The 8,837-nt window shown below is 41.3% G+C and overlaps 1 long non-coding RNA gene across 1 annotated transcript; it reads left to right on the plus strand.

Annotated features, from left to right (window-relative positions):
• The first annotated feature begins 5,428 nt into the window (after window positions 1-5,428).
• LOC121601035 lies at window positions 5,429-6,773 on the plus strand. Its single transcript, XR_006005969.1, has 4 exons — window positions 5,429-5,695; window positions 5,770-5,847; window positions 5,940-6,239; window positions 6,315-6,773. It is a non-coding gene; the product is annotated as an uncharacterized LOC121601035 (long non-coding RNA).
• Window positions 6,774-8,837: the final 2,064 nt, after the last annotated feature.

Here is an 8,837-nt window from a genome sequence, read left to right on the forward strand (position 1 = left end):
TGCTCGAAAACAGGGCAAAACAATGTAGTGTTTACATTTATCTCCAGGTGCATTAAAGAATTCTTCTTCTTTTGGCTCAACAACCGTTGCCGTTCAAGGCCTGGCTGTACCACACTACTTGTGGGTTTGGCTTTCAGTGACTTATTGATCCCCCCATAGCAGGACCCGACAGACAAAGAGAACGAAATTTTCAGGCGAGGGGTAGGTAGAAACACGCGGTGGGGGCCCGACCCAAGATCGGATCCGAAGTCCGTTGTTTTGGGCTCGAAATTAAAAATGGCGGATGGAGCGCTACCACGGAGAGAATGCGCTCTCTTGCTTGCCTTTAAAATACACGAGGCGCTCTCGCTGTAAAGAACGCTCGTTCGCGCTGTTTCATCATACCCCTTCCTTCCCGTTTCTTTCGGCTTGCGCAGGGCTGAACTCCTATTCCAGCGAATTGCGCTGCGTTGGACTGACATCCCCTCCCGCTCGTTTCTTTCGTAGCGCGCTGTGCGCTTTCCTTCACACGGACTTGGTGCACCCGAATCAAAACAAAAACTTGAACACATTAAACTCGGTTTATATTTTATTACTTTTATTGCGAATAAAAGAACATTTAAATACATAGCTCCACACAATCTTGCTTCAAACCACACACATTATTTATATTTAAAAAATCGTCGTATTTCAAATAGTCGCCTAACTGCATGAATACCGTTGTTGCTGTTCAATGCAGTAAACAAATATTGAAATAAAGCAGCGCAAATCACACATTTAAGATAAATGGTGAAAAATAAGCGCAGCTTCATTTCAATGTGCACAACACTTCAACACTTAGCGAATCTTCGATCGCCCGGGAATTAGGCTAACACGCGCGCGGCCTTTCACGGCGAACGCTTGAGCTGAACTGACGATTTCGTGTGGTGGCAAGAAAGGGAGCGCACAGAGGAACACTCGCTGCACTAGTGGGAGCGAGACTCCGATAGCCGCATGCCGCTGCGAGAAAACCAAACTGAGCGCGCTGGCTGAAAGTGAACGCACACATTCACACATGTGTAATTGTGTGAGTGCAAAAACTGTGTAGAAACCAAAACACGCTCGCGCCTCCGCGTAATTCCGCGTATTTCCAACCGTCTCCCCATGCTTCTACATGCCCCTCGCCTGAAAGTCACACACTTTTTCATTCTCATTGCTAGTAGGGGATAGTCAGTCCTACGTATGGCGGCACGGTCCATTAGGGGCTTGAACCCATGACGGGCATGTTGTTAAGTCGTACGAGTTGACGACTGTACTACGAGACCGGCTAAATTAAAGAATTCAGGTTTTTTTTATTTCTCGTAAGGCCTGGTTGGCCGTATCATTTAAAGAATTCAGGTTATGGAATCCAGAATCAAAGTGTATGTAGTTCAGGTGGTCTCATAGTTTTTTTTAAATCCAAATTTGAATATCACTTTTTGACAGGATGGGTTAAAACGTTTATTCAAACAAGCTTTCTGGAGGCTTGACGAATACTCAAAATACTCTTAAAATCTTCATTCAGAAGCAGAAGCGATAAAAATTAGTCTACTTAATTCATACACCTTGGGACAAGTCCACCTGTATATTATACTCACTTAGATAGCTGCCCGAAAACTGCTATACAATGCAAACAGCTGACAGGCTGAAATTTCAGCCTACGAACTTACAACGGGCCCCATTATTAAAAGAGACATCGATACATTTGGCGAAACATTCAATAACCAATTTACAATTTTCTTGTGATCATCAGACTGATTTATTATTTTTATCACAATTAAAATTTTAATTGAAAAGGGATTTTAGGCCGAAAATACACGTACTGGAATTTCGCGGCTCCGGAATTACGCTTGCTGAAAAATGTATGGCTATGACAGTTCGGGAAAGTTGCCGTAGACACTTTGTATATGGGATTGACAGCAGGCGGAATGTCGCGGCCACGGAATTCCGCTTGCTGAAAATTATATGAATATGACTGTTCGGAAAAGTTTCCGTTGACAGTTTGTGCATGGGTTTGACAGCAGCCGGAATTCCGCGGCCGCCAAATTCTGGTCCGTATCAAAGTGGATTAAAAATATTAAGTGGTGGATAAGGGCCTTTGGGGGTCGCCATAGTTGAGGGACTTTACGTATTTTTAAAACGGTTAACCATTGGTTTCCGCACATAATGCATAGTGTTATGGGCAGCCGTGCCGACCCCTGGACTTGCCGTGGCAGTTACGCTGCCACCGGTCAATGTCCAGGAGGACGACAGTGTGTCACGCACACTGTCGCACACACTAAGCACCGCAAGACTTAGTGTGTGCCGAGCGCCGCACGATCAGAGTGTGTTAGCGAGCCGATTGAGCAGGAGCTCTCGGCAGGGGCGCTCGGTGCGGCTGGTGCGCGGCCACCGTACAGTATACGTTTTAATTGTTTGTTCATTGTGTCTTTTATTTATTATTGTTCGTTTAACCTTTAAGTTGGCAACCGGATACCCGGGTATTTTTTTCAGCTTCGAACTGCAATAACTTTTGATTCATTGCTTTTATTGACCTGAAATTTTCCGTAGCCTCCCAACTTTTAATGTATAATTTTTTGGTGCATAAGTTGTAATTTTAAACAGCCTGTAAGTATTTTATTTTGATTTTTTTTTTACTTTACCACGTAAGTTGGCAACCAGCATACCCGGGTATTTCATACATTTTGTATGGAGAATGACGTTTCTCTTCTTCCTCTTTTCGTATTGTGCTTATTTTCGAGTCAAAATCAAGCGATTCCAAATTTCAATTTGACCGTTATTTTTATCAAAAAAATGAAAAAACTTAATGAATAAATGAAATAGAAGAGAATATATGGTCGGCATTACTTGCTTACAGCATTAAAATATAGAAAGCATTGTTTACCTATGAAAATCGTGAATTTTTCACATCAAAACGTGTGGAATACCCGGGTATGCCGGTTGCCAACTTACGTGTGTAAATCTGGTTGCCAACTCTACGGTTAAAAGTGTTTTAATAAAAGCAAATAGGGTAACTGTACCAGTTTTCGGCAGTGTACCTATTTTCGGCAGGATAGCTAAAAACGTGAAATTCTGCACAAATGTGGTAAAAATTTTACAAAACACAATTTTGTAGTGAAAGTGTAATTATTTGATATTCACATACGAAGTTTCACACCATTTCATTACGTATTTTTCAAAATATCAAATAAATTGTGCTTTTTTTCGGCAGCTTTGCTGTCAGCCAATGGTTCGGCAGGTTTTGTGATTAATCAGAACAGTAAAACAATGAAAAAGTGGTGTATATTAAAGATTTTATGCTTATTTAATTTATTCTAACTTGTTCCGAATTTTAAAATCACGATAAACAAGTTATTTTTCACTTTAAAAGCTGCCGAAAATAGGTACACAGTAAATGTTTTTTTTTTTTTGACAGTTCAATGTTGTGGGCTCCTGCCGAAACTCGGAACAATAACACACCTTGGATTTGGCTGAATATTTCTTTAAAAATTGATCAGAACACTACAATGCGTATATCGACACATAATATGACCTTTCTTGTACCAAATATCACCAATTTTAAGACAAACAATGCACTAACTTAAGAGAAAAATAAATATTTGTAAGCCAATTCGTACCGTACCGTATTAATACACGATGCGCAATCTCAGATTGCGCATATATTCGTTTTATCAAAATATATGTCATTTCGCGTAGCCAACTCTGAGCTATAAACGTCATTTCCATACAATTTCAGATTGCGCCAAGATTGCGCATAAATTTTCAAGATTATATGTCCGAGATATATAATTTTTTTTTGACAGATAAATATATCAAACCGACCCGTTTGACAGATAAATATATGCGCAATCTGAGATTGCGCATCGTCTATTGCTACGGTTACACACGTAAGTTGGCAACCGGTATAGCCGGGTTTTCCACACGTTTTGATGCAAAAAATTCACGATTTTCATAGGTAAACAATGCTTTCTATATTTTAATGCTGTAAGCAAGTAATGCCGACCATATATTCTCTTCTATTTCATTTATCCATTAAGTTTTTTCATTTTTTTGATAAAAATAACGGTCAAATTGAAATTTGGAATCGCTTGATTTTGACTCGAAAATAAGCACAATACGAAAAGAGGAAGAAGAGAAACGTCATTCTCCATACAAAATGTATGAAATACCCGGGTATGCTGGTTGCCAACTTACGTGGTAAAGTTTAAAAAAAATCAAAATAAAATACTTACAGGCTGTTTAAAATTACAACTTATGCACCAAAAAATCATAAATTAAAAGTTGGGAGGCTACGGAAAATTTCAGGTCAATAAAAGCAATGAATCAAAAGTTATTGCAGTTCGAAGTTGAAAAAAATACCCGGGTATCCGGTTGCCAACTTAAAGGCTTATACGGTTTGGTTTTAATCAAAGTGAGTTGATATATCAGGTGGGCTTATCCGGTGCAATTTGACGTCTAAAAACGAAAATAGGAAAAATACCTGGTTTGACAGTTAGATTCATAACAAACTGGATGCTTTGATGATTTTTCTATGGACTCACTCCTAACTCTATCAAAAATTTTCACAATTTTATTCGATATCTGAGATCAATCGGTGGTCTGTTGAACAGGACTAAAGGATATATGCGCAGGTACTCAGATAAATTCCTCGCTTTTAGTATAAACTCATATTTGGTTCGGTTGGTACCCTGCTCCTTGCTTGCTGGCAGCAAGGTGGATTAAAAATATCAGGTGGTGGATAAGGGCCTTTGGGTGGTCGCCATAGTTGAGGGACTTTACGTCATTTTAAAACCGTTAATCATTCGTTTCCGCTCACAAAGCTTAGCATATAGAACAGATTTATTTGTTATTATGTGTATTTTTGTGTGTCGATTGATTTTATCGAAAAAATGACATATATTCACAAAAGATTTGATGATTTGTTTTTGAACGAAATTTAAAACCACATGAGTAAGAGTTCTAATCTCACGTAAATTGTCCATGCGACTCGTAGATAATGAGAAATTTATGTGAAAATTAAAAACAATGATTTTTTAGTTTTTATGATCAAAAATGTCGATAACACTATGAATTATTGAATAAATTCATGGAATAACACAAAATAATACACTTTAATCCGTGTTTTAATGTTTAATAAGAATTTACGAGTTTAAAATATATTTTTTAAGAATATTCATTCGAAAAAATGAGGTAGTTAAATTTTATGAATATATTTAATAAATGTAAACAAAGTTTGAACCCTCCCGGCAAACAATGCGAGGGTTGGTGAGGTACCTCTCGCTCTAATTTCTCTAGTCTAGTCTAGTTGCCTCGTTTCCTCCTATAGCGATTCCGTCGAGCTGAGCTTTCACGTCCCTCACCACCGATCTCCTTCCTACCCCTCGCCTAAGATCGTTCGACGTCTCGCCTGACACCTTTCGTTGTGTTGGTGCTATGCGGCTGCTGTCACTGTAGAAGTAAAAAGGGTGTGTCAGGGTCAGGGTGTGTTAGTAAAAAAAAACGTAAACAGTGCTGTTGGCTGATCAATTTTGGTAAGTTTTTTAATAATTAAGTTCTTAATTTTACGTAAGTAAGTGCCATTTTAGCTAAAGTAAGTGGTAGAAGTCCTCCCCAATGCGTGCTGGATCCATCAAAAGCGGTACACGCATGTACCAGCGTAGGAAGGTGATGTGATGAACAACACAGCATACGGCAGCGGGTAAGTGTTATTCTTCGACAATCGTGATAAAAAAAACACATTTTTTATAGCTTATGGCCTCTTTTAACTTGCAGATGTAATGCAGAAACGATATGGGCCTGCCGCAGCTGTTTTCCATTGTACGTTGCATTGTATATGATTCGGTATGTTCGGTATGTAAGCGGACCGTGAAAGAAGAAGAACATTGTTTGGCGAAGCTAGCGACTAGGGTGCTAATCATGGTATTTAATCCTTTTTTTTGCAGCCAATTTTCCTCTATCCTGGAACGTGGGTTTCGAGAAACCATCTAAGAACATCCTCCGGAAGCTGTACGACGACGAGGCGAGCTCTACCAACACAACACGCTAGAAGCCCAACTGGCACCGGGTGCCCCGATTGCGCCGCCGGACGGTGTCGAGCGCGCTCGTTCACAACGTTCGGGGCAGGAATTCAACCTTTCGGATCATTATCCTCTGCCTCACAATAGCTGCAGCAGCAACAGGACCGAACCGACCGCACAACTGATTGCAGTCAAATTTCCTGGCAGGAGAAAAAAATCCCACAAGTGAGTTCCTTCTAGATGCACTATCGCTACATCTAAATCTGTTGTCTCTAAACCAAATGTTTTATCTTTCCTCAGGTGTATCGAACAGGCTAATGACGGACCCCGAAAAGGCGACAAACATTCATCCCCAGCGGCCTAAGATGTTCTTAGTGTTCAGTGGTGTGCGCGACCGTCAAAGTGTTAAAAATTTTAATTAACAAGATAACACTATTATGGTGATGTCGTGTAGATGTGCGCAAGTGGATTAAGATAACACTTAAGTACGCTTTACGACATAAAAAAATGCAAAATGCGCGTGTGTCTGAAGGGGCGGGATAGCCGCTAACCAAACTAAGCGGCCGCGTGGGGCCCCGTGGTCTTTAGGGGCTTCAAAAAATGGAACCCACCCCCGCTCGTAAGTAAAATTGCTACCCAATCCTTCTCTAGTTTAAAACATTTCCCTGCTTCAACCAAACAATTTGTGTGACTGCTTAGGGCCTCCACTCGTATGTGCGGTTTTTACATAACATTTAAGATAAATAAATCTAGTTTATATTCTCATAAATCACTACGCATTTTTAAAGAGGGAATAAGCATGATGACATATATTTAGTTTGTTAGAAGGTTCGTATGCACGTTCACTAGTTGATTTTGTCTGGATTTTTGCGGACTGCGTTTCGATTGCCCATGTCGCTTTGCCTCGTCTTGTGTTTTACAAACCCCAATAGCAAGGATGCTGCTAGTTTATCATTGGATTAACCTGGTGGATCCGGTAGCTTGTAGCGCACCATACTCGCCTGTCCGCGATGGGTAGGCCATGTCCTACTCCTGGTACTGAACGATCCAGCCCATAGTCGTTCTCAAAGACAGACAAAAGGAAGCTGTGCATGGTGTGTCAAATAATGTGTAACAGATGGTAGAATATGGGTACCTGCGGGTGAGAGAGTCCGTTTCTAATTTATTATCAGTTGGTCAGTTTTATTATTATCAGTTTTATTATCAGTTGGTGACACGTTCAAATGGATGTGCGCAGATCATGGCCCGATCCTGAGGGCTCACCGTTGAAAAAGGCGCTGTCAGCGTGTGATGTCCTCAATGAGGATCTTGACACGGAACCGAGAGTGGCCATTCTCCCCCTCCAACCCCCCCCCCCCCCGCATGTGTTTTTGTATGTGGCTTTCTTCTTCTTCTTCCTTATGTAGGTGGCTTTATAATCATGTTTTAAAAGAAATAAATCAAAGAGCTGTTGAACGACGTTTATGCGTTGTTTTGTCGCACATTTTGTGTTATTTTTATGCGGACACGGAAAGAAAAATGAACTGGATGCATTTCAGATGTAAGGGTTGTAAATAAAGGATACATACAGTGGTGGATTAATGGTATCGGGGGCCCTAGCCGGTAAGACGAATTGAGGCCCCCTGAAATGGTAAATGGTGGGCCGGGAGGAGGGGGGGGGGGTGTTAGCGGCATTAAACTGGCTGTTGGGAGTTTGAACGCCGTCGGGGTGCCCTACGATCATCAGTCACAGGCTCTAAAATTGATTCGCCAGCCTCGGGGCCCCAACGTCCATCCTTCCGAGGGCCCTTGTCGCTAGTACTCTGTCCATACGGCATACTATAGAATGGCGATCTACGGGGTCCCTTAATCGGCGGGGCCCCAGGCGACCGCCTAGTCCGCCTTAGATCCGCCACTGGATGAGGATGATAATATCATGCCCGTCATAGGTTCAAGCTTCATTTAGACGGTCCCCTCGTAGTAAGGACTGGTCAGCCGGATGTGTGGTACTAAAAAGACGCAAAAGCTTGCATTGGCTGGCATGACCAGGTAGATGGGTACGACAAATACAAGAAGAAAAAAAAAGGATAATGAAAAGAAGCAGTTAGTAGAAGCTTCGGATGAGAACTTTGCTGCTAAAGAAGAGGGAAATGTCGTTGCATGTGTATGGAATGATGAGGTTATGGGTGGTTCGGGTGATGAATGGTTGGGAGCGGAGATAAAAGAATTAGCGAAGCCAGTTTACCTCTTTCCATGCATTGTATGAGGAATCAATTAAAATAGTCAAATCGTATTGAATTGTGGGTCAATTTTCGGGAAAATAAGTAAAGAAAAAAATGCAACATTTTTTAACACATGAATACATTATCTCATATGGCCGTTAAACCCAACTTACATCGGGTCGAAATCAACATTGGAGTATCACATGTGATAAAAAATCAAATTTCCGGTACGCAACCAATCCTTCATCTTCGCTCGTTTGAAATTGGCTTCATAACCGTTGATCGCCATGGCGATCAAATGGCCACATCAGAAACGGCACGGAACGGCAACCAGCAGCAAAGCGCAAATAATGCTTCAACCCCAGAATTGATCAGCTCTCGCATCGTCAAGGTCACAGGTAAAACCAAATACACTACATATATATGTACCAATCGCCAATTCAAGATACAACTACAACCCTACCATATACCAGTACCAGCTGATGAGCTATAGCACACAAGCGAGCGGCGCGTGCAAATAAGAGGAAGGGGCCTGAAGGAAGAGAGGACAGGGGAAGGCACCGGGAGAGAGAGTGTGTGTGGTCAAAATTTTTGGCCATTTAAATTTTGTCCACCAACACCG

Source organism: Anopheles merus, unplaced genomic scaffold, assembly GCF_017562075.2.
Source record: "Anopheles merus strain MAF unplaced genomic scaffold, AmerM5.1 LNR4000020, whole genome shotgun sequence".
NCBI lineage: Eukaryota > Metazoa > Arthropoda > Insecta > Diptera > Culicidae > Anopheles > Anopheles merus.